This window comes from Chlorocebus sabaeus, chromosome 8 (assembly GCF_047675955.1).
Source record: "Chlorocebus sabaeus isolate Y175 chromosome 8, mChlSab1.0.hap1, whole genome shotgun sequence".
NCBI classification, from domain to species: Eukaryota; Metazoa; Chordata; class Mammalia; order Primates; family Cercopithecidae; genus Chlorocebus; species Chlorocebus sabaeus.
This window is the reverse complement of record NC_132911.1, coordinates 89,008,887-89,034,837: the sequence shown is the minus strand read 5'-3', so window position 1 is coordinate 89,034,837 and position 25,951 is coordinate 89,008,887. Positions and strand designations below refer to the sequence as shown.

At 36.3% G+C, this 25,951-nt stretch overlaps 1 long non-coding RNA gene across 1 annotated transcript in view; it reads left to right on the top strand.

Annotated features, from left to right (window-relative positions):
* The first annotated feature begins 7,129 nt into the window (after positions 1-7,129).
* LOC119624905 (uncharacterized) overlaps positions 7,130-25,951 on the top strand; it is a 38,113-nt gene continuing 19,291 nt past the window's right edge. The window contains exons 1-4 of the long non-coding RNA XR_005241042.2: positions 7,130-7,268; positions 20,854-20,956; positions 21,437-21,578; positions 21,710-21,827. This is a non-coding gene — a long non-coding RNA (uncharacterized lncRNA). The remainder of the gene's footprint in view (positions 7,269-20,853; positions 20,957-21,436; positions 21,579-21,709; positions 21,828-25,951) is intronic.

Genomic DNA, 25,951 nt, shown 5'->3' with positions numbered 1-25,951 from the left:
AGAAATCTAGGAGGCAGTGTAAGAATTAGCTGTTGAAGCTGGAAGTAAATTTATTGAAGTCTTCCTAGTCATATGGAACACACCTCTCCTAAACACTTTGCATGCATTATGTCATTTAATCCATCAAATGACACCATGAAGTAGGCATTATTGCTCCCCTCTTATTTATAGGTTAAGAAAGTGTAGCTTACAGATCAATCAACTGTCTAACCTCAGGACCCAAATTTCTCTGTTTGCAAATATGGGAATCTCTATCCTCAAAACCACAGTTATATTCTGAATAGAGAGTTATTCTATTTTTTTTTCCAGTTTTGCTTGAGAAAGAAGCAGAGGGAAAGAGGAAATAGGGTCCTCATTGAATTTACATCTCCAAGGATATTTAAGCTTAATAGAAGATCTAAAGAAAGTTGATTATTTCATAGGGGTTCTAAACTTTGGGGAAATAATCCCAGAGAATCCAGTCAAGGCAATGTGATTGTCCAGAACTGCTCTGGTATACTCAAATGTCTAGAACAGAATCCAAAATTCCAAAACTCCTTAGGGCTGAGTTGCCTGATGTTTGTTCCAGAACACACTGGTGTGTCCTGTGAATGGGATTCAGAAGTGGGAAAAATGTTGTTCTCTATGTGAGAACCTGGAGGGAGCCGTGGGCTGCCGTAGCTTCCAGACTGCTTGCCTCCATCCTTGAGTCACTCATCTGTTTACTCCCGTGTGGCGTGCCAACATTTTGTTTGTGTACAATGATGCTATGTTCCATGAGCTAGAAGCTCAGGCTCCCCAGAAGATGGATAATGAGCTTAGTAGAGAGTGTAAAGGGATAAAATGCCGAGGTTTACATAGCCAGAAACAAGCAAAGCAGTAAAACCTGACTGATGTGTGATTAGCTATTTCTTCCAGGAACAACTGGTATCCTCGACTCAGAGCCATGGTGCAAGAGAGGGCATCAGGGACCATTAATCCCCATGCAAATACGATTTTGTTAGATGGGAAATTGAGAGGTCTCAAGAGGTGGCGTGTTTTTATGCTCAGAGTTACACATTGTCTTCCTAAGCCAGGATTAGATTACTTATAGAATTTTGCACGGTCAGTGAAAGAGAGGAAGTCTAGGAATTAGTAAAGAAAGACTTTCATTAAGGGGTAATTGCAATAGAAGACTATTGTAATAGGGCTCAAAACCCTAATTCCAGAAACATTTCAAGGAAGGAGTGGGTAGGGAAGGCCTTTATATACTGAGACTGGGGGATAGGTGGGCATGGAAAGAGGAGAGTGTGGAAAACTGCTGGGGGTGATCTTGAAATTTAAGGAACTGAGTCAAACATTGCAATAACAAGAAAGTTGAGGTAGGAAATGTCTGTAGTCAGGCTTGTGAGTGCATGGGAGCATGGGAGAGGGGTGAAGTCTGAACCTGAGATGGAGTTGACAGTGAAGAAAGTTCACACAGAGTTTAGAGCCTCCTTGTCCTAGTCAAGCAAGCCTAAGTCATGTCAAGATGAACATTTGATCAGTCTTGTTAATATCAAGGCACTATTGCTTTTAGCTACTGTCTACTTTTGTTTTCAGAGTTTAACAAGTAATATTTTATATATATTTACAATATGTGATGTATCTTAAAGGAACTTCGTTCTTGCTGCTTTTTTATGCTACCATTGTCCAGTTAACACAGTCTGTTTAAGGTATATCTGCTGTCCTGGCTCTCATAATGTTACAGCATATTATTATAGGTACAACTTTAGCAGTTGGATTACTGAATAGGTCAGTTGACTTGAAACAGATTTGAAAATTCTATTCAGTAGGAGACTATACTTCTAATCTAAGCTGGACATTTTGTGAAAGTATATGCTTGGTAATAAGAGAGACTAGAGATTTATTTATTCAGTAAATATTTTTCTGTGTATTTATCATGTTCCTGGTAGTAAACTAGGAGTTGAAAACAAAAAGTTGAATAAAAGTTGTTTTCTGGATACAAGGAGCTCCTAATTTGAACTAAGAGTTATATTATTATGTGGTATAAGCTATATGTAAACACAAAGGTGGTATCTATTTTTTTTTATGGAACATGGCCATACTCTTTATCTTTGAGACAGCTGGTTTAATGCCAGTCATTACTTTTCCTACATGGGAATTTGTCTTGACACTTTTAAACTTGTATGGGTTCCCCTTCTTTGTCTTATTTGTCATTGTCACACTCCAAGGACAATCTTTTTCCTTGAAATTTTGTAATAGTATTGCATACTTCGAATCACATGCCCCACCCACTATGGAAAAAACTGCTGCAGATATTGTTACAAAGCATCAACCTCATTTATTTTTTGTTTGCTTGAAAGAACCTAACTGGATTTTAAACACAGAAGTGCAAATCTTCAATATGATAGATCCCCTGGTCTTGCTGAAGGGAAAGTCACTGAGATACATCTGTTTGCTTCTTTGTGCTACACTTTCTTTGAGAAAAGGGACATGATAAGAAAAGTTGGAGTACACACCTGCCTCCTCCCTTCAACCCCTGTTGTCCTCTAAAGCTGACTCTAACTTTGTGAAAAAGCAAAGAAGTTTTGAGATACATAGGGGATGCTGGGGAAGAGAAAGCATGAAGAGGAGAAACCCAGAGACAGAAAAGCAGATAGTTGCAGCACAGTATTGACCACAGCCGTATACAGTTGTGCTGGACATGTTTCAAGGCTGCTGTGGTTCTTTGGGTCCTTCCTGAGTAACTCCTTACCTCTTCACCTAGCTACCAGCTGTACCTCTCCACCCTCCTTATGTCATATTATGTAACTTTCATTCTTCAAAACCCGCTCTGTTGCTTCATACTTTATGCCTTTATTTTATTTTATTTTATTTTATTTTATTTTATTTTATTTTTTTGAGGCGGAGTGTAGCTCTATCTGTTGACATTTTGATTGTTTTCCTTATGCAATCTTCAAACAACACATGCTGAACTTGAAGTCAACTTCATGCACGTGAATTACAGGTGTTAGGTCGCTTTCTTTACTGTTCTTATTGTTAAGTTTTCTTAATGATTTTTGGTAGGGAGCTTTGAAGATACATCAAATGTTGATATTGATCTAATTCTACTTTATATAATATAATTTATTTTGCAGAGATTTTAAAAAAACTAATAATAAAAAGTCAACTTTAAACTAGAGTTCAGCTGACTAGAACTCTCAAGCAACTTTTTTTCTCCTCAATTTTTACTTACAGAGAAAGGTATTGTGACAAGTCAGCAACTTATATAAGGGATATGCTTTAAAAAACTAACGTCTCTAAGGTGAAATTTGAGAATCAGCCCACAATCTATTCTTTTTTTCTTTTTCTGAGATGGAGTTTTGCTCTTGTTACCCAGGTATATTTAACATTTACATCAGTAGAATTGTGCAATGACAACTAAGGTTTAGAATGAATCATTAAGGAAGAATTTTATTTATTTAACACTAATCAAAAGACAAAAATAAATGTTGACATATTTTCTATATAACACATGTTTTCATAGCAAGGCTTAATTAAAAAGGATTTCAGTTGCTCAAGTTTCTGATTACCGTGGGAGAACAATGAATTCCTTCAGAACACTGTTTAATTCATTTTTCTTTTATATGTGACCTAAAATTTCTAACTTATGAGAGTAGTTGGAAGATGTTTTGAATTAGTATCTCATTTCAAAAGAGATAGGGATCTTTCTGATTTGGTGTGACCTACTTCTTGGCAAGTAGTGTAAAAATATTTGGATATGAAAATGAAATCTAAATCCCAACTTTAGATCAGGATATTAAATATCACTCAGTAATTTACTTGGGGTTTATTAAATTCTGAATAAAATTTTGTCTGTTCTCTGTGGGAAGGAAAATCATTACATAGTGGTATCAAGGGGTTCCAAGTCTAACGTGGAGGATTTTTCTTAGTGTCTGCCGTGTCAAATGGATAAAGGAAATCATAAACAGATGAATACATTTGACTACATTAAATAACATAAATCATATTTAATAAAAAGTCTTTTATTGATTTGTTTAATTCCTGCCTTGTTTAATTAAGGATATTGGCCGGGCGCCGGTGGCTCACGCCTGTAATCCCTGCACTTTGGGAGGCCGAGGCGGGCGGATCACGAGGTCAGGAGATCGAGACCATCCTGGCTAACACGGTGAAACCCCATCTCTACTAAAATACAAAAAATTAGCTGGGCACGGTGGCGGGCGCCTGTAGTCCCAGCTACTCGGGAGGCTGAGGCAGGAGAATGGCACGAACCCGGGAGCGGAGCTTGCAGTGAGCCGAGATGGTGCCACTGCACTCCAGCCTGGGCGACAGAGTGAAGACTCTGCCTCAAAAAAAAAAAAAAAAAAAAAAAAAAAAAAAAAAAAAAAAAAAAAAGGATATTGAGGTAGTTGAAGTAGACTAAAAAGGAAAATATGCAAATTAAAAGGCAAATAACCTTTAGGAAAAATGTTTTAAGTATGTACAGATAGTTAATTCCTTGATTAAATGAATAGCACATAAAATTGATAAGAATATTAACATTCTCATAGGCCAATGGGAATAAAAATTGACCGATACTTTGAAAAAAGGAACTAGAACTACGAAATGAATTGAGAAATGTGTCCAATGTCAATAATAGTAAAATAGATGCACATTTTATTCAATTGTAAAAATTATAATACATTGTGGATGTTTTTCAGTTACACTAACCAATGCTACAGATATGTTGAAACTGACATTTTCTTAACACTTGTGCATTGTGCTTTGGTTTGCCAACACCTGGCCTATAGAATAACATCCAGATTCTTAGCACATCACCCTTTACAAACTGTTCTCAGTCTAATTTTCTCAAGGTACATCTCCATGACTTTCCCACACACAACTTTCTTGCTGGCCTTGCTGAAGAGATGTGCTTCTCACTCTTCACTGCTACTGTCCATGTTGGTCTTTCTGACAGACCATTTACTTTCTACATTGTCATCCTCACGAATACCTATTTGTTACTCAAATTTTAGTACTGGTCTCATCTCCTCTCTACTCTCTGAAGGCTTCCCTAAAGACTCTTGTAATCTTTATTTTTTTCATTCTCTCTGCCCCATAAAATATTGTCTCCAACATTGTTATAAGGACTAGACTCAATAATTGCTTTGACATGTGGCAAATTTTCTAGGTAGGAAAGAGGTGTTCTGTGATACCTACTCATCACCTATATGATATCCTATCAAGGAAATTATTTTGATACCTCATGCCTTATTTTGGCATGTTATTTCTATTTGACTAAGATAATTTACTTCTTTTTCTTATTTTATATGATTATATACAAATGAGCATAGTCTGTTATTACTTTTCAAATGCTAACTTTTATTCTAATATCTGTCTCTACCTCTCCTCTTTCATTAGCCTTACTTCTCATACAGTATTACTTTTAATCTTACTTGTCTTCAATCCAGACTTATTGTAAGGTACTTAATTATTGCAGGTGTAAGCATCTGGTAAGTTTGGTTTATCTTCTTTTGAGTCATACTGATCATTCACATTCATATATTGAATTATGTGTTATTTTTATTATAAATTACTTTTATTTTCTGTTTTATTTTACTATTATAAATTATATGCTTGTTTGTTTTTAATTTAGTTGTGTAGGTAGGCTAACTTACCAACGTATTTTATGTCAAGATAATAAAGAAATATTACACAATATTTATTATAAAAGAGGCACTCTATCTGGCTGGTTTGAAGCTACAAACATAATGTCTCATGTCTACATAAGGTGTGCCTGGGAAGTCCCACAGAGAGCCCAACAGCCACCTTGTGTAAGAACTTTGTTAGCACTAAGTAGGATGAAGCAGAAAGCCTGGAAATGTGAACTGACTACGCTGTTCAACTACGTTGCCTTACAAATGGTCAAGACTTGGGTGGCAGTTTTAAAACTGAAAATATAGATTACAATAGTCAAGGTTACTACTCTGGACATGCAAACTTTGAGTATAAAAAGTAATTTAATAGCTCTAAGATGAGGTAAAACTTTGAATAAAAATCAGGTTTCAGTGTCATGTGGGAAATGGTCTAGATAATCTTTAATTGCAATCTGAATCTTTAGGTTCTTCAGATTCTTCACTACTGAATTCCTATAATTCCGTATACACAATGTTATCAGGTATATTATTAATGTTAAGTATGTTAAAAGTGAATCTAAATATCTTTTTTACCAAAGCAAAAATATTAAATAGTAATTATAAATTTTTGCTATCATATTGTATTTCTCAAGTCTAGCAATTGTCAATTTTCTTAAGTTTTCCAAGAATCTTTTATAGTCTTAAAAATTATGGAGGCCTCCAAAGAGCTTTTGCTTAAGTGGGTAACATCTATTAATATTTTCCATAATGGAAATTAAAACTAAGACATTAAAATATAATGTAACAATTCATTTAAAGTGACAAAAGAAACACATTACATAATATTATAAATAAATTATATTTAAAGAAAGAACTGTATTTTCTAAAACAAAAAATATAGTGAGAAGAATGGCATTGTTTTGCAGTTTTTCAAATATCTCTAATGTCTGGTATAATGGCTGGATTCTCATATTTGCTTTTGTATTTAATTTGTTGTTCTATGTTGTGGCTAACTGTATGGAGAAAATCCGTTCTTACACAGATGCATATTTGGAAAAAAAAACAAGGAACATTTTAATAGCCTTTTAAGATAACTGGATTTCTTTCTTGAAATATAAGTACATATGTCAAAACTCAACATGTAATTGTTTCTTAACGGTTAGTTGGAAAACAGCATTGCAAATCATTTTAATGAACTTTTCACATACTGTAATATCAAAAACCAATGGCCTGTCTTGCATATTGAATGAGTCTACCCATACATGATTTTGTACATTATATAGTCTTAATTTAGAAAATGTGGGTTCAATTATTTCTGATGATCTTTTCATCATTGACCCGATATAAAAAAAATCACATACATCAGTATCATCACTGATCTCTTGAAAAAATCATTAAGTATTGTGAATGCATCAGTCTCATCACAGCAGATAAAAATCTCTAGCATTCTACTTTTCACTTAAAAGCGTGGATTGTATCACTGGTAACAGATATGCCTAATACTCAAGTGTGAATAACCATAGTGTTTTTGTCATTGTTTTAATTTAAGATGATGGTCCAAGGGAAAAAATGTCCAGTTCAGCCTGCAACTCAAAAACTGTACGAAAGTTTTTTTCCAAGAAATAATTGTATTTCTGGATGGCATCAGTGGCAATTTACACATACTTCCCCTTTTATCAACAGAACATTAAGGTAGGTACTTAAAGAGTCAAGATTTAATGTAATTTATGTTTTGTATTCTTTCATCAAAAATATTTTTAGGGAGCATATATTTAGAGCAACTTGAATCTATGTCTCCCAGGTTGCCGTCTTCAAATTCAGCCCAAATAAACTCTCCATTTACATTTAATTTTTTTTTTTTTTTTTGAGATGGAGTCTTGCCTCTCTATCACCCAGGCTGGAGTGCAGTGGTGTGATCTCAGCCCACTGCAAACTCCACCTCCCGGGTCCAAGTGATTCTCCTACTTCAGCCTCCCGAGTAGCTGGGGTTACAGGCGCCTACCAGCACGCCCAGCTAATTTTTGTATTTTTAGTAGAGATGGGTTTTTACCATGTTGTCCTGGCTGGTGTCAAACTCCTGACCTCAGGTGATCCACCTGCCTCAGCCTCCCAAAGTGCTAGGATTACAGGTGTGAGTCACTGTGCCTGGCCAAAAAAAGAACATTCTTAAATGAAACCAGCATTTTTTTTTTTTCCCTGCACGTGCATGGTGGGAAAAAATACAATGAGCACTAATACAGTTTGGCTCTATTTCCTTGATTTGTGCTAAGAAGCACTATTTTTACCCTTCATTTCGCCATTGTGAAAATATTAATTTACTTAGTGAAAAAGGTAAATAACATCTTAGTACTAGTAGGAAAAGTTTTTGACAGATCCCTCCGGAAGGGTCTCCATCTCAGGTGTTCACAGAACACCCTTTGAGAACTGCTCGTCTAGTCCTTCTATCTTTCTCTCTCTAGAATGATTATTTATTGCTTTTTCTCTATCCTAAAACTTACATCTCTGTCTCCATCCTCATTCTTAACTTTATTTACTTAAATATAGAGAATTTCTCAAACTCCTTTATCAAATCTACCTACCAACCAGCACCTGGGTCAAAATATTCTGCCTTCCTTCCCATTTCTGTGGCTGAATTATCTATTCATGCTCCTATCTCATGCCGTCTCCACCACTTTTGCCTTTGATTCTGAGACAGGAGTTCAGCAAAATTTGTTTCTCAAGACACAGGTTACAAAGACCCTGCTGATAAAACAGAATGCTGTAAAGAAGCCAGCAGATACCAGTCAGAATCAAGATGGCAACAAAAGCTACCTCTGGTTGTTCTTACTGCTCATTATGCACTAATTATAATGGATAAGACTGCTAAAAGAAACTCCTACCATTGCCACCAGTTTACAAATGCCATGGCAACATTTGGAAGTTACATGGTCCAAAAGGGCAGGAACCCTCAGTTCCACTCCCTGCTTTTTTCCCAGAAAACTGATGAATAATCTACCCCATATTTAGCATAAAATTAAGAAATAACCATAAGGATGGCCAGCCAACAACCCATGAGGGCTACTCTGCCTAGGGAGTAGCCACCCTTTTACTCTTTTGTTTTCTTAACAAACGTGCTTTCATTTTACTCTGTTGTCTCACTCTTGAATTCTTTCTTGTGCAAAGTCAACAACCCACCTGGCCTCCTGGGCTGAGCCTCAATTTTGGGGTTTGCTTTGTGACAATTCCGTCTTCCTAAGATGTTTAAAATTGGACTCTTCGTCTTCTTCCCAACATGGTACATTGGCAGTCTTCTCATCTCAATTAATGGCAACTCAACCCTTTCTATTATGTTGGCCTAAAGCCTTGAAATCGTCCTGCATGACTCTCTTCTATCATGCCTGACAGCTACCCTGTCAAGATAGTACGTTTATTCTAGCTTCAAAATACATTTAGTTTTGAGTTCTGTCTTAACACCCCCACTGCTACTGCTCTGGTTCAAGCCCCCACTGATTATTATTCTAATTGGTTTGTAATTGGTCTTTTGTCTTCCAATCTTGATTTTCTATAGCCTATTATCAAAACAACAGCTAAAGAGATATTTTAAAAACTTAAGTCAAATCACATTAACTTCAAAAGTCATCCTATCACACTTAACGTGATAGCAGAAATCTTCAGCAGCCTGTTAGCTTTGCATGATTTGGCCTTCAATCTTTTCTTCCTTTCTCACTGACCTTATCTCCTTTCTCTCTTTGCCTGACTTACTTTGCTCAAATCACAGAGGCCTCCTTGTAGATCTTTGGAGCCACAAGGCATGATCCTAATTTACAGCCATGCTGTACTTCTTCCTGAAGGGCATTTCCCCCAATACCTGATTTCCCCCTTACTTCACATTGCTTCTCAAATGCCACTAATCAGAAAACTCTCCTTGCCTACCTATATAAAATAGCCTTACTACAGCCACTCTATTTCCTTAACTTGCTCAATACATACTTATAGTAAGTATCATCCTTGGACATATTATTTATTTATTTAATTATTTGTCATCTATTTCTATGATTCTATTAGAATGTAAGCTCTGTGAAGACAGGGACATTTTCTTTTTTTTAATTAATTTTTTTTAACTTTAAGTTTCAGGCTACACGTGCAGAATGTGCAGGTTTGTTACAAAGGTATCTGTGTGTCATGGTGGTTGGCTGCACTTACCAGCCCACTAAGCCCCACATGCATTAGCTATTTGTCCTGATACTCTCCCTCCCCTTGCCACTGCCCCCCACCCTTTCTAGCTCCAGTGTGTGTTGTTCCCCTCCCTGTGTCCATATGTCCTGATTGTTCAACTCCCACTTATGAGTGAGAACATGTGGTGTTTGGTTTTCTTTTCTTGTGTTAGTTTGCTTAGGATGATGGCTTCCAGCTTCATCAATGTCAAGACAGGGACAATTTTCTGATTGTTATTGCTGTGTTTCTGACTCCTAGAACAGTTCCTGGCATGTAGCAGGCATTCAATACAGATGTTTTTGACACTTAGATCAAGATGGCTGACTAAAGGTGCTCAGCACTAACCTCCCTAAAAAAGAAGGACCAAAACAACAAATAGATAACCACAAGTTGAATAGAGTGTCTAGAGAACACTGGAATTTAGCGAGGAAGTGACAGAGACTCTCTGAGGCATGGAGGCTTGGGATAGGACCATAGAGAGCAAAGCAAACAAACTGGCCAGGATTAACTGGAAGAACTCATTCAGGGAGAAGTCAGGGAAGAGATCCTCAGCAGTCCACACTCTTACTATAGATTCCTGCAGTCCTAGTTATAAGAGAGCCCAATAGCCCTGCAGGCCCCAAACACAATATAGGGAGCTGCCTAGAGTCCACAAAACTGTATTATTTCACAGAGGAAATTTACACTGGGTCCTCCTAACTCACTGACCCCCAGGTTACTGCAGCCTGGTGCCATTTTGAGAGGGGAGCAAACACAAGACTGCATCCTGCCCAGGGGCCTAATAGCCCTTGCATCTCCATATCCCTGGGGCACCATTGACATGACACCACATCTACCCAGAGGGCTGCAGTGTTTTGACACCAGTGATGCAGCCATGACCTTGGGACCCAAGCCAACACAGTGCCCTGTACTCTGGGGAACAAGAGGTCCAGCAAAGCAGGAAAGTTGCCCTCAAGACAGTGGGAGCCAGTGTGTGATCTTCTCAGAGCCTAAGAGCTGCCCACCTGGGGTCTGCTGCCCTTACCATCAGCAACTCTGTCCCCTTCAGCAGTGGAACCACCCAGGGGCTGAAAACTGGCTTGCCCATAGCCAGCTCACCGTTGTCAGCAACCCTGCCCCCTTTAATGATGGAATTAGATCACCAGAGCCCAACAACCAGCTCATGCAAGGCCTGCTGCCCCCGCTGTCAGGTAACTTTGTCTCTTTGGCAGCAGAACCACATGGGAGCCTGAAGATCAGCCTACATGGGGCTTACTACTGCCACCACCAGCAACCCTACCTTCCTCAACAGTGGGGCTGCTATGCACCTGCATGGCACCCAGAGGTCCAAGGACTGGTCTGCCTGGTTCTCGCTACTACCACCATTGACACCCTGCCCTTTCCAGCAGCATAGCTATTGCATACCTGGGCATGCCTCTCAGGGACCTGAGGGATCTACCTTCCCAGTGTCCTCATCCTCAGCAAAGCCACATCATAGCCTCCACAAGCAACCACAGCCTACACCACCGAGGCATTTGCAGACACTGCTGTTATTGATTATGGCCAAAGAAATCATGCAGAGACTACACTACTGCATCCACCCAGAAACAAAACCAAGCACCCTACCTAACCAACACTATAGGATACATTTACAAGAAAAAGTCTCTAATTATGAAAGCTACTTCATAAAGTTGGGAGAAGTAACTATTTCACCAGAAGTTCAGATATAAACATAGGGCCACAAGAAACCAAAACCAAAATAAAACAAAACAAAAAACAGGAAGGAAACAGAACATCTCCAAAAGAACACAATAAATATCGAGTAATATGCCCCAAAGAAAAGGAAATGTGTGAAATGCCTGATATGGAATTCAAAATAATAATCTTAATATTAACAAAATCAAGGAAACAATTCATGATCTAATAAGATTCAGCAGGAAAAGCAAGGGTGGTTAATGGGTACAAAAATAAAGTTAGAATGAATAAGATCTAGTATTTGATAGCACAACAGGGTGACAATAATTTATTGTACATTTAAAAATAACAGAGTATAACCGGAGTGTTCATAACACAAAGAAATGATAAATGCTTGAGGTGGTGAATACCCTATTTACCCTGATGTGATTATTATACATTGTATGCCTGCATCAACATATCTCATGTACCCCATAAATATATACAACTACTATGTACACATAACAAAAATCTAAAAATTAAAAAAGAGATTCAACAGAGAGATAGATATCATAAAAAAGAACCAAACAGAAATGCTGGAAGTGAATAATTCAAGGAGTTAAACAAAAAATCCGATTGAGAGCTTCAACAATAGACTAGAGCAAGTAGAAGAAAGCATTTCTAAATGTGAAAACAGGTCTTTTAAAAATAACCATCGAACACAAAAAAACAAAAAGAAAAAGGAGGAAAAAAGAATGAAGAAAGCCTGTGTGACATATGGGACACCATTAAGTAAACAAAGTTTTGTGCCGTGGGAGTTTCAGAAGCAGAAGAGGTGGGAAAAGGCATAGAAAACCTATTTAACAAAATAATAGCTGAAACTTTCCCTAGTCTTGGGAGAGATATGGACTTCCAGATACACAAAGTTCAAAGCTTCCCAAATAGATTCAACCCCAAAAAGTTTTCTACAAGGCACGTTATAGGCAAACTGTCAAAATTAAAAGACAGAGAAAGAATTCTAAAAGCAACAAGAGAAAAGCATCAAGTCATATATAAGGGAATCCTCTTCAGACAAACAGATTTCTCAGCAGAAACCTTATAGGCTAGAAGAGAATGAGGTGATATACACAAAATGCTGAAAGAAAGAAATTGATAGGCAATAATACTATAGCTGATAAAGCTATCTTTCAGCAATGAAGAAGAAATGAATTCTTTCCCAGAAAAGCACAAGCTTGTCATTACCACTAGACTGTCTATACAAGAAATGTCTAAGGGAGTCACACATTTGAAAGAGAAAAGATGGTATCTACCATAATGAAAACACATGAAAGTGTAAAACTCACTGGTAAAACAGGTACACAAATGAGAAAAAGAAAGGAATCAAACTTTAGTGCTACAGAATATCACTAAACCACAAAGATAAATAAAAAGAGAAGAAGAAACAAAGGATACACAAACAACTAGAAAACATTTAACAAAATGCTAAGAGTAAGTCCTCGCTTATCAATAACAACCTTGGATGTAAGTAGTATAAGTTCCTGAATTAAAATAGATAGACTGTCTAAATGGATAAAAAACAAGACCTAACTATATACTGCCTACAAGAAATTCACTTCACCTATAATGACCACAAAAACTGAAAGTGAATAGAAAGAAAAAGATATTTCACACAAAAAGAAATCAAAAGTAAGAGTAGCTATGCTTATACCAAACAAAAAAGACTTTAAGTCAGAAAACATAAAAGAAGCTAGAAAGGCATCACATAATGATCATGATAAAGGAATCAGTTCAGCAAAAGGTTATAACTATGCTTCAGTATTACACGCGCACACACACACACACACATACCCACATACACCCACACCCAATACCGGAGCACCCAGATATATAAAGCGAGTATTATTAGAGCTAAAAAGGTAAGGGTGGCATGTTAGGTACATATTTGTTATTTCACCATTTACTGGCTAGCAAGATTTGACAAGAATATGTGTCTAGCATGGGCAACTGAGCCTCACTTGGTATTTCATTTAGCATTTCAAGTGTGTGATGAAGTTGCCTTGTCTGGTGCAATTTTATGTGGCCAGATATGCACAGGTCTGAATTCACAAAAGACCTCATTTTCCTAATCAAGAACAGGTTTAAAAGAGATTCATACATGTCCAGAGGACTTTACCTCCAGGTATGTTGAGAGAGAGAGAGAGAGAGAGAGAGAGAAACACACACACACACACACACACACACAGAGAGAGAGAAACAGAGAGAAGAGGGGAGAGAGAGAAAAAAAAAACAGAGAGAGAAAGAGACAGACACAGAGAGAAGCACAGAGAGAGAAACAGAGATATACACTAAAGGTAGAGGTTAGCAAATTGAAGACCTTTGAAGCATACCACTTTCTTTTCTGTATACTTGATTTCTAAAAAAGTAGAAGTGAAATTTTACTTTACCATAGTAAATTCTAATAAATGCAGCTTTGCTTAATTAAGCTTTGGTGATATTTTTGGAAATTCAACAATGTGAAACTTCTACCAAGATCTTTTCAAGAAATCTTCATTGCAGCAACTCAAGACCCTCAACTCAAAAACAGTGTGCTTCATGAAGGTTCCTTGAGCCTCCTGTTTGGGCTATGCTATCTAACACTGCAGTATGAGATATTTCACCTTGGGTCTGACCTGTTATTTGCTTTTTGTTGAGCTCCCAAATGCTAAGGTTTGTTTTTGTTTCCTCAGAAATTAGATCTCCTTTAATAATCCTTTTATTATGTAATCGGATTTAAAAGTTTTTTGCTTATTGGAAAACTGCCTTGCTAGTAATAACATTATTTTCTCTGTCTATCCTTCTCCTTATTTGATGTGATTCTGCTACAGCAAATTCACAAGGAAGAGGACCAGTTTAGGCCCTGTTGAGCCCATTCTTTAAGACAGTCCTGGGACTTAAGGAATTCAGAAGTTTTCTTAGAATGGCGTTCTTTGGATGCATTTTGCCTTTGGTCACTTATTAAAAACCTTACGAAAACTTTACCCACACTTACCTTATTTTTTCTAGTGAGAGTCTGACTGCAGAAAAGATCTCCTCTTCAAACCTTCTATCTACTAGGAAATGCATATTTTTCAGATTTTAGGCAGCCCACCAGTTAGGTTGTGGAGTCTCAAAACATGAAGAGCATAAGCAATGCGTTCAACTGATTGTTGCGTAGAATATGACATCTTACTAGAGGTAAAATCCGCCTGGATGGCAGAACTTAATCATGCTCACCAGAGCTTTGCCGACTAGTGAGTAATAATAGAGTTAAGATATCTACTGAAAGTAGTATGCCTTTGGAGTAGTCCATGACTTTTGAATACTGAAAAAATGAGCGTTTTTCTTTAACCTCTGCAGAAATCCCAGTGAAAAAAGTGAAAAATAATCAGCTCATTTAAGAATTTGTAGGTGTTTTAATGCTTTCTAAGAAGGTGACTATGATAAAAGTGTTAATCCATACAACAAGGCAGATCATTGAGGCTAAAATAAATGCTCAAGCTGCTGATTGATTACACCTGACAGGCAGCCCTCACAAAAGTACTGGCCCATATAATGCATGAGGAAGCTGACTACAATGGTTCCCACAGGCTACTATAAAATGCCAGAAATGTGGCATCACTTTGGTTCCAAGTGTGAAACAGTTACTGGGGAAAAACCTGGTAGATAATTGGGCAATTGATGTCTGGTGCTTTCAGGACAAGTGCTTTGTGATGCCAGACTTTACAAAATATTCCCTAAGCCAGAGAGGACAAATCAGCTATTATACTCAAGCAACTAGTGGAAGGGACTTTTTGCAAAGGGATGAGGTGCCTTTGTGCATGTCTTATCTAACAAAACATTGACAAATTATTATTTTCAATATTATGTGATCAAATAAGGCTACCAATAATAGTAGCTTTTAGATAGGATCTGAAAACGTATTGCTTTGCACCATGGCTCAGTGTGGAAGTGCGCAACGGGGAAGAAAGAAAAATATATGGTAAATATTAAAAATTACATACCTTTAAAAGCTGAGACTTAGAATAAGAAATATCTATCTGCAGTCATACTCCTGATTCTTCCTCCCAGAAGAAACCATTTTCTGTTATTTTCAGAGCTTGTCTCCATACTTCTAAATATAATTTTATCATTTAAAAATATTTTCAGTTTAGATATTAAAATTGTTAACTAAAGAGATTCAGCCCTTTTACATGAACCTACCGGTTCCATTATTTTCTCTCTTCCCATCTTCCCAAAGTAGTTATATCACAATTGATTAAATTGCTATTTGGTTGTTACATTATCATCACCCTTTAAATATTTTTGGCTAAGCAATTTATTAAATTTATTTTTTCTTGTATTTTTTATTTTCTATTTTTCTTTCTTGTACCTCTTACTAATTAATTCCCAAATATTTTGATGGAACTGCAATCTCTTGTCCATATATCCAAGCAGCTGTTTTGTTTATTTGTTTGTTGTCCTTTTTAGATATTTCTTAGAGTTCTCAATCCTTCTGCTTCAATTTTTACTTTCTTTGTTTCACAGATGGAATCTTGAGACTCTCCATTATGATCAGTCTGGGAATTTCCCTTTACCTCTTTCCTTCATCCTGTGTCCTGAATATCATGTTTTCATTATTTCTTGGTTTATACTCTGCTGGAGTACAAATCCTACAGTAGATTCTTGAGAAGGGCTGTAACTATTTTGCCTTCAGTTTTTGAGATGCTTGGGGCTTCATCTTACTGGCTTCCTGCACAGTCTTACTTAGTTATCAGCTTCTCTAAAGGCAATGTCAGTTACTATCCATTCTTCTAAGTTCTAAAATTTTGTTACATCTCTTATTTGCTGCTGTTTCCTACTCTGTTCTCTTTATCTTTACACATTGTACATATTTTATTCCTTTATTGTCATTGTAGTGGGGTTTCAGGAGGAAGCAAGTAGCAGCACATTTGTTCAATATACCGTGTTAACTATAAAACTCTCATCTCATTTTTAGTTACCAGAATAGAGAATGACTAATTTGGCGTGCATACAGTGAAGGCCAGAAGTAGCTCAGGAAAAAAGTCATTCAACAGAACAGTTAATGTATTAAATTGCTGCTGCCAGAGGAGGTTATGCATTCTTCACTGTTGAGGATATTGTGGGCTTTTCCTCCTGTTTTAATTTTTAGTTTCACTAAACAAAATGGGCACTAGATGGCTCTATAAAAGCATATATATTCAGAACATTCCATTCAGCTCAATAATTAAAAAGCATAAAATCTTTCAGAACAAAAGAAATTTTAAGCATCTTTTTTAGTTATGAGAAAGTGAGTTGAAAACTATTACTAGCCATTAAGTAATAAATTACACACTTTAAAGTTTTGAAATGTTCTTTATTGTCAATAAATATTTATCAAATATGTACGAAATGCCAGATACTAGGAGCAGTGCTGGAGCTGTGGTGATAAGAGAAACAAAAACGGCCCTGTGGAATTTACTGGCAAAAGAAAAAAAAAAAATTCAGAAGATAAACAAATAATTACAAATGATGAATTAAATAGTTCCAAGAATGCAAATTTTTTTTTTTTTAATTTTCCACATTTATATCCTAATTTTCTTTTTTTCCTTTTTTTAATTATACTTTTAAGTTCTGGTTTATGTGTGCAGAACATGCAGTTTTGTTACATACGTATACATGTGCCATGGTAGTTTGCTGCACCCCTCAAACTGTCACTTACATTAGGTATTTTTCCTAATGTTATCCCTCCCCAGCCACCCACTCCCTGACAGGCCCTGGTGTGTGATGTTCCCCTCTCTTTGTCCATATGTTTTCATTGTTCAACTTTCACTTACACGTGAGAACATGCGATGTTTTGTTTTCTGATCTTGTGATAGTTTTCTGAGAATGATGGTTTCCAGCTTCATCCATGTCCCTGAAAAGGACATGAACTCATCCTTTTTTATGGCTGCATAGTATTCCACAGTGTATATGTGCCACATTTTCTTAATCCAGGCTAACATTGATGGGCATTTGGGTTGGTTTCAAGTCTTTGCTATTGTGAATAGTGCAGCAATAAACATACATATGCATGTGTCTTTATGGTAGAATGATTTATATTCCTTTGGGTAGATGCCCAATATTGGGATTGCTGGGTCTAATGATATTTCTAGTTCTAGATCCTTGAGGAATTGCCACACTGTCTTCCACAATGGTTGAACTAATTTACACTCCCACAAACAGTGTAAAACCGTTCCTGTTTTTCCACATCCTCTCCAGCATCTGTTGTCTCCTGACTTTTTAATGTTTACCATTGTAACTGGCATGAGATGATATCTCATTGTGGTTTTGATTTGCATTTCTCTAGTGACCAGTGATGATGAGCATTTTTCATATGTCTTTTGGCTGCATAAATGTCTTCTTTTGAGAAGTGTCTGTTCATATCTGTTGCCCATTTTTTGAAGCTTTTTGTTGTTGTTGTTGTTGTTATTTTCTTGTAAATTTGTTTAAGTCCTTTGTAGATTCTGGATATTACCCCTTTGTCAGATGGATAGATTGCAAAAATTTTCTCCCATTCTGTACATTGCCTGTTCTCTCTGATGACAGTTTCTTTTGCTGAGCAGAAGCTCTTTAGTTTAATTAGATCCCACTTGTCAATTTTGGTTTTTGTTGCCATTGTTTTTGGTGTTTTAGACATGAGTCTTTGCCCATGCCCATGTCCTGAATGGTATTGCCCAAGTTTTCTCCTAGGATTTTTATGATCCTAGGTCTTATGTTTAAGTCTTTGATCCATCTTGAGTTGATTTTTGTATAAGGTGTAAGGAAAGGGTCCAGTTTCAGTTTTCTGCATATGGCTAGCCAGTTTTCCCAACACCATTTATTAAATAGGAAATCTTTTCCCCACTGCTTGTTTGTGTCAGGTTTGTCAAAGATCAGATAGTTGTAGATGTGTGGTGTTATTTCTGAGGCCTCTGTTCTGTTCCATTTGTCTATATATCTATTTTGGTACCAGTACCATGCTGTTTTGGTTACTGTAGCCTTGTAGTATAGTTTGAAGTCAGGTAACGTGATGCCTCCAGCTTTGTTCTTCTTGTCCCGGATTGTCTTGGCCATGCGGGCTCTTTTTTGGTTTCATATGAAGTTTGAAGTAGTTTTTTTCCAATTCTGTGAAGAAAGTCATTGGTAGTTTGATGCGAATAGCATTGAATCTGTAAATTACCTTGGGCAGTATGGCCATTTTCACAATATTGATTCTTCCTACCCATGAGCATGGAATGTTTTTCCATTTGTGTCCTCTCTTATTTCCTTGAGCAGTGGTTTGTAGTTCTCCTTGAAGAGGTCCTTCACATCCCTTGTAAGTTGGATTCCTAGGTATTTTATTCTTTTAGTAGCAGTTGTGAATGGGAGTTCACTCATGATTTGGCTCTCTGTTTGTCTGTTATTGGTGTATAGGAATGCTTGAGATTTTTGCATGTTGATTTTGTGTCCTGAGACTTTGCTGAAGTTGCTTATCAGTTTAAGGAGATTTTGGGCTGAGATGATGGGGTTTTCTAAATACACAATCATGTCATCTGCAAATAGAGACAATTTGACTTCCTCTCTTCCTATTCGAATACGCTTTATTACTTTCTGTTGCCTGATTGCCCTGGCCAGAACTTCCAATACTATGTTGAATAGGAGTGGTGAGAGAGGCCATCCTTGTCTTGTGCTGGTTTTCAAAGGGAATGCTTCCAGTTTTTGCTTATTCAGTATGATATTGGCTGTGGGTTCATCATAAATAGCTCTTATTATTTTGAGATATGTTTCATCGATGCCTAGTTTATTGAGAGTTTTTAGCATGAAGGGGTGTTGAATTTTATCAAAGGCCTTCTCTGCATCTATTGGGATAATCATGTGGTTTTTGTCTTTGATTCTGTTTATGTGATGGATTATGTTTATTGATTTGAGTATGCTGAACCAGCCTAAGAATGTGAAGTTTTATGAAAAGATATAAGGTGATGTTGGAACATGTAGCAGGATGTTTGACTTAGACTGGGTCAAGAAAGCTTCTTTGAGGATGCGAAGTCCCAGCTGATGTCTGAAGAATAAATAGACTGATGAAGCAACTGCCTGAAAAGGTGTGTGTTCTAGGCTGAGGAGCAGCACAGTTAAGGTTCCCACAACATGGCAGAGAACATGAGACTGAGAGAAGGCCAAGCTTCCTGGAGTGGAGTGGATAGAGAGAGAGTGGGACTAGGTGAGGCTTGTGAGGTTTCAGGGGCCAAATCATGAAGGTTTGGGATTTCACACTGAGTCTCCGGGAGGTGGAAAGCTATGAGTGTTTTAAGCACACTAGTCATGAATTTATGAATTCATGTTTTTATAGCTAACTCTTGTCACCGTGTTAAGTATGGATTGGATTTGGTAAAATTTCAACTTTTCTAAAGTTGTCCAAATCACTGGATTAATGATGGTCACCAAGGAATTATTGAAATCAGTGTATAGTAGTGGCTTTAAGGGTGTGGCTTAGAATCTAGTTAGGGACATGGTAGTCTTCCAGATAAAACCATCAAAGGAAACTTTTGCAGAATACATATATATATATTTTTTTTTTCCTCATATATCTTATATTTTTAAAATGTATATATGTATTCATATTGATATGGTTTGACTCTGTGTCCCCACACAAATCTCATCTTGAATTGTAATCCTCATGTGTTGAGCAAGGGAAGTGATTGGATTATGGGGGGTGATTTCCCCCATGCTGTTCTCATGATAGTGAGTGAGTCTCACAAGATCTGATGGTTTTAAAAGTGGCAGTTTTTCCTATGCTGACTCTCTCTTTCTCCTGCCAGCTTGTGAAGAAGATACCTGCTTTTCTCTCTGCCCTGATTGTAAGTTTCCTAAGGCCTTCCAAGCCATGCGGAAATGTGTCAATTAAATATCCTTTATAAATTACCCAGTCTTTATAGCAGTGTGAAAAAGGACTAACACACACATACACACACACATACACACAGAGCACTATAGCTAAATGCTTACAGTATAATGTGGTCTATGATTCTTATTAAAGTTATTATTTTAGTTTTTTGATTGAATTTTTAGTTAAATAAAAATTATTGTTTATTTTTAATTAAATAGGCATTACTTTAATTGATATTTGGTTTGGATTGTATCATAAGATGTGAAGGGATTGAGAATGAGGTAAAATGGCATAACTTTGCCTACTTTTTGTTATTTCTTATATATTATATATAACATATAATATTATTCTCCACTATGTGTTTGTACTAGTTTAGCCTTAATCAGTTCAGTCTTCATTTGATCTATAATTGAACAACCCAAGCCATAGGAACATACTATAAATTTTTCTAGAAATTTTAGAGTTGGAAAGGGTGTTACTGATCATCTTTTTTTTTTTTTTTTTTTTTTTTTTTTTTTTTTAATTTTACACTGTGTTTTTGTGGAATCTTAGGCAGTTCCTTTAGGGTGTCTATAAGTTGCCTGGGAAGTGGATGAGTTTCAAACTGGCAATACTCTGCCTTCCTCTGCTTGAACTGGAGAAACCCTGCTTATTGGTAAGCTTTTGTGCAAAATTTCATATGATGAGAACTTCATGTTGATATAAAGTTGGAAATACTCTGATTTTGTTCAATATACTCATTTTCATGGGAGCACACTGAGGTTTAGGGTTGTAAAAGGATTTTCACAAGTTCCAAATAAAAGAAACAGGACTTTCCCTGAGACATCTGGTGTAAGCAACTCACGAATTCCATTACACACAAAGATAAGCTGATGTGTAAATAAATTTGCATGACTTTTTAAAATGAGAAAGCCCAAGTATTTCAATAAGAAATATAGAATTCCCAGAGTAAATAGAAATTAAAAGTTATACAATGTACATATAAAGAGAAAAACATTGTTCTCTTGTATGATGAAATCATATTCTTGTTTTAAATTGTACTGCTTTGCTTAGGTCCATGTTTAAATATAGTAGCATTTACTATAGTCTCTTACAGATTATAGATGTTCGAAATTTTTTTTCTGATCCTTTTTAGGAGTATCTGGAAGGAGGCTACACACAAATTAGCAGGAAATAAGTGACAACAAAATTTATCAGTTAAGAAGTGACCAAAGAATTAACTGCAATCCCCATCTGGTGCACTGTCACATGGTGAAGTGTTAAGTGACAATAGCAATGTAAGAAACTGGCTGCTCTTGGGGATACTTTCAGGTTGATAAGTCCTAAGAATTCAAATCCTGGAATAATAACAGTCCTAAGAATTCAAATGCCCATTTTTCTAGGAGAAAATTATTTTTTTTTTTTGTAGTTTTGGGAATCTGGTTCAGAGAATCATGAAAGACCAGCGGAGGCATCACTGTGAGCAAGAGTTATAACCACAATATTTAACCATCAATAGGAAGAGGACTTAAAGCAATCAGAATACCGTAAGTCTGGATCAAAGTTTTTGGGGTCCTCTACTGATTCAGATATTATCCCTTCGGTTGCTGGATCCTGGGTTTGCTAGGGGGAAGGCATAGGGGCTTAGGATAGTGACTGTTTACCAAGTACTATAGAAATATGTCAATGTACTAATGTTACTGGCTGAAATTCAGTTCCTTTTATGGGAATAAAAAGTCTTTCTCTTTGAAGAATGTTGCCCGGAAATTTATCTGGATCTACTGTATTTATTTCTTAAATCTCTTCTCTTGCCCATTTGTGCACTCATGCAAAATTTGATCGTGGATTTGCTCTTTAGATTCAGATATCACTCTGACTTATTATTTCATCTTTACCTCTTTCCCACATGCACTAATATTTTAGGCTTTGGTGACTCACTTATCTCTGCTATTATTGGTGGCTGACCTCAGTTTATTGCTTTTTGATTACTTTGCTACATTTGTAAATTTTTCAAACATAATTTTGGGAGCTCAAAGAATGCTATCATTCTATACAAGAGGTGAGGGAAATATATAGAGTAAGTACCTTTCAAAGTTAAAAGGGTAGTGCTTCAGAGGCAATTAATATGTGTTCTCTGGTAAAGTAGTTAAACAAATCGGGAAAACAATCAGTGGTTACGAATTTAGACGTTTTCTGTGGGAAAACAAAGTCTTGATAAACCTCCTGGGTTAAAGTTCAATTAACTATTGATTAATTAATTTAAATATTCTTAAAATTATAGTTATGGTATTATTTTCAGGCTTGCTTTCAGTCAACATTCCCCACAGCATTGGAATGTTGTGTATAGTGCTTCTTTAAAAATATTTATTTCTAGCTCCCATTCTGAAGAGAAATTTTTGTTACTGAATGAGAATTTCCTAGAAGAGGACCTGGAAATCTAGATGTTAAGAAGCACCCCAGTTAAATCTTATAAACAACCAATTTGAGAGACATTGTTCTGTTTTATAGATCATGTTGTTATAAGGCAATGTTCGAGAACAATCAGAGTGTTTAGTTGAATACTCATAAACATATTTGCTTCTAAATCTATATAAGTAATATTTTTTGTACAAAACGCATTAGTGCTTTAATAGCATAATGTTATAGAAAAGACATTAACACAACTTTCAGTTTATCTATTGTAGATATAAGTTATTTTACAACTTTATAAGTGGTAGGATACTGGTAATGATAAAATGATTCTTTTCCATAGAAAGGTAAATTGTGTCTTATGTAAACGCAATTGATATTGACCTATTCTGCATGTTTTGGGCAAATTTAATATTTCATGCACACACATAGACACACACACACAAACACACACACACATACTCTTTGGGTCATTCTAACATCTTACTGGTTCTCTCAAGAATGAATGAGTCAGGAAGTCCTAGCCAGAGCAACCAAACAAGGGAAAGAAATAAAAGGCATTCAAATAGGAAAATAAGTCAAACTATCTGTCTTCACTGATGACATGATTCTATACCTAGAAAACTATAAAGACTCCACCAAAAGGCTGCTAGAACTGCTACAGGATTTTAGCAAGGTTTCAGAATATGAAATTAATGTACAAAAATTTCTGATGTATTTCTATACACCAGTAATGTTAGGCTGGGAGTCAAATCAAGAACATAATTCCATTCACAATAGCCACAAAGAAAATGAAATACTTAGGAATATAGCTAACCAAAGAGGTGAAAGATGTCGACAAATAGAACTATGAAACACTGCTGAAAGAAGTCAGAGATGACACAAATAAATGGAAAAATATTCCATGCTTATGGATTGAAAGAATCAATATCATTAAAATGGCCATACTGCCCAAATCAACTTACAGATTCAATGCTATTTACATCAAACTAACAATGTTATTCTTCACAGAGTTAGAAAAAACTAGCCTAAAATTCATGTGGAACCACAGAACAGCCTGAATAGCCAAGGCAATTCTAAGCAAAAAGAAAAAAGAGTCATCACACTACCTGACTTCAAACTCTACTATCAGGTTATAGTAACCAAAATGGCATGGTACTGGTACAAAAACAGGCATATAGACCAATGGAACAGAATAGAAAACATAGAAATAAAACTGCACACTTATCACCATCTGATGTTTGACAAGACTGACAGAAACAAGCAATGGGGAAAGGATTCCTTATTCAATAAATAGTGCTGGGATAACTGGCTAGCCATATGTAGAAGAATGAAACCAGATCCTTAGATCTTTTACTATATATAAAAATTAACTCAAGATGGATTAATGATTTAAATGTAAGATCTAAAACTATAAAAATCCTAGAAGAAAACCTAGAAAATGCCTTTCTTGACACTGGCTTGGCAAAGAAGTTTTGACTTAAGTCCTCAAAAGCAATTGCAACAAAAGCAAAAATTGACAAGTGGGACCTAATTAAACTAAAAAGCTTCTGCACAGCAAATGAAATTATCAGCAGAGTACTTAGACAAACTACAGAATAGGGAAAATATTCATAAGCTATGCATCTGACAAAGGTCTAATATCCAGAATCTATAAGAAACTGAAATCGACAAGCAAAAAACAACCCCACTAAAAAATGGGCAAAGGACAAGATCAGACTTCTTAAAAGAGAACATACAAGTGGGGTTGTTTTTTGAAAATGTTCATATCATATGAAAAATGTTCAACATCATTAATCATTAGAGAAATGCAAATCAAAACCACAATGAGATACCATCTCACATCAATCAGAATGGCTATTTTTAAAAAGTCAAAAAATAACAGATGCTGGTAAGATTGCAGAAAAAAGGAGATGTTTATATGCTACTGGTGGGAATGTAATTTAGTTCAGCCATCGTGGAAAGAAGTGTGGCGATTTCTCCAAGAACTTAAAAAGTCAAAAAATAACAGATGTTGGCGAGGCTGTGGAGAAAGGGGGATGCTTATGTACTGTTGATGGAAATGTAAATTAGTTCAGCCACTGTGGAGAGCAATTTGGACATTCTCTGAGAGCTTAAAACAGAGCTACCATTTGACCCAGCAATCTCATTATTGGGTATATACCTAAAGGAATATAGATCATTATACCAAAAAGACACATGCATTCATATGTTCATCGCAGCACGATTCACCATAGCAAAGACATGGAATCAATCTAGGTGACTATCAATGATTGACTGGATAAAGAAAATGTGGTACATATATACCATGAAATACTACACAACCATAAAAAGGAATGAAATCATGTCCTTTGCAGCAACATGGATGGAACTCAAGGCTTTAATCCTTAGTGAACCAGTGCAGGAACAAAAAACCAAATACCACATGTTCTTACTTATAAGTGGGAGCTAAACACTGAGCACACATGAACATAAACATGGGAACAATAGACACCATGGACTACCAGAGAGGGGAGTGGTGGGGAGGGGGGCATGGGTCGAAAATCTACTGGGTACTGTGCTCATGACCTGGGTACAATATATCCATGTAAGAAACCTACACATGTACTCCCTATAAATGAAATAAAAGTTGAAATTAAAAAGAAAAGGGCCAAGACACTCAGTGAAGCAGAGAGTAGAATGGTGGTTGACAGAGAAGAGGAGAGGCAAATAGGGAGGCGTTGGTCAAAGGGTACAAAGGTCCATTTTTACAAGATGAATAGTAAGTCCTAGATCTCTACTGTATGTCATGATGAAATACAACACAATACTTTATTGTATACCTAAAAATTTGTTAACAGGATAGGTCTTATGTTAAGCATTAACATAAGACATACACAAAAAATAAAAAGGATGAGAGGGATAAAGGAATTAATGAATCAAATAATACCTATGAGGAGTGCTTGTTTAATATTTATATCACATTCATAATTATCCCCTCTTTAAAAAATTATCAACAGAAAGTATGTTATTCACATCTTTTGTATCCACCCAAGAAAGAACCAAGCCATCAGTTATTATACTGCTTTTTCACTCAAAAAGTATACATAGTGCCTAGTTGAAATTAATCAACCACCCTAAAATTTACCTTTTATAAAGCACATTGAGAGTTATATTTTTAGAGGAATTGAGGAAACAGTTTCTAGGGGCAATGCTACTCATGGTGAATTATATACACTATATTGGACAACGTGGACCATGACAATTTTCAGAGCAGGAGGAT